The sequence below is a fragment of the Elephantulus edwardii genome, unplaced genomic scaffold (genome assembly GCF_000299155.1).
Source record: "Elephantulus edwardii isolate Elephantulus edwardi_28Jun2011 unplaced genomic scaffold, EleEdw1.0 scaffold00034, whole genome shotgun sequence".
Classification (NCBI taxonomy): Eukaryota; Metazoa; Chordata; class Mammalia; order Macroscelidea; family Macroscelididae; genus Elephantulus; species Elephantulus edwardii.
The window spans coordinates 6,168,929-6,170,349 of record NW_006399784.1 but is presented as its reverse complement, the minus strand read 5'-3'; positions in this window follow the sequence as shown (position 1 = coordinate 6,170,349).

The following is a 1,421-nucleotide window of genomic DNA, read 5'->3' as shown; positions in this document are numbered from 1 at the left end:
AGTATTTGTCCTTACGGGATTGAGTTTGTTCCCTTAGCATAATGCTCTCCAGTTCCTCCCAAGTTAGGTAGTGATTTTAAAAATCATTGCTCCTGCATGCTGCATAGTATTTCATCATGTGAATGTACCATAATATCTCAATCTGTTAGATTGTAGTTGGACATTTTACTGTTTCCATATTCTTGCAGTGGTGAATAATGCTGTAATGAACACTGGTGTATAAATTTTCATCTGTGTGTCAGTTCTAATTATCTTGAGGTATATTTCAAGCAGTCGAATAGCTGTATCTAATGGAATTTCTATAATCAGCTTTTTGAAGAAACGCCAAAGTGCCTTCTAGTGTGGTTGTACCATTTTACAATCCCACCAAGAGTGCATAAGAGTTCCTATTTCTCCACATCCTCTTCAAAATTTATTACCTTTTTGTCCTGTTAAACTTTGCCACAGCTCCTAGGGTAAGATTGTATTTCACTGTGGTTTTGATTTCCACCTGTCTTATTGCCAGTAATTTTGAGCATTTCTTCATGTCTCTGAATATCTTCCTTTCCATGTCTTTTGTTAATTTTATAACTGTGTTGTCAGCCTTTTTCATGTTGAATCCCTGTAAACTTTTGATATGAGATCCTTGTCTGAAATGGTATTGCCAAATGTTTTTTTTTGTTTGTTTGTTTGTTTGTTTGTTTTTCCTAGACAATAGGTTTTCTTTTTACCCCGGCAGAAAATATTTTTGATGTGTACAGTGATTTAATCTTTAGGAAGTCCCATTCATCAGTTTTATCCTCTCCAGATTGTGCATTTCTGACTGTATTTGGCAGTCTCTTTATACCCAATGTGTGTCTTATAAACTTTATGGTATTGATCTTTACTCCCAGGCCTCTGATTCACCTTGAAATTTTTGAGATTTTTGTGTGTGGTGTGAGATATGAATCTTGTTTCAGCTTTCAGCAGTTAATAGTCAGGACCATTTGTTGAAGAGATTGTCATTTCTCCATTTGCTAGGATTTGTTTCTGTGTCCAAAATCAGTTGGCCATAGATAGATGGGTCCATTTGTGTTCTCAATTCTGTTTCATTGGTCTATGTGCCTGAAATTCTACCAGTAGCATGTTGTTATAGTTACTATCGCTGTGTTTAGTAGGTTTTGAAGTTAGGGAGTACTATGACTCCTATTCATTTCTCATTTTCAGAAGAACTTTGCTTATTCCAGGTCTCTTTCCTCTCCAAATAAACTTGACAATTTCCCCTTTGAACTCTTTGAAAGACAGGTTTGGTAACTGTATTGGGATTGATTAAATATGTAGACTGCTTTTAGTAGGATTGTCATTTTCACAACATTGAATCTTCCTATCCAAGAACAGGCAGTTTCCCATTTAGTTAGATCTTTAATTGTGTCTCACAGAACTTGTCTGTAGTTTTCTTTGTT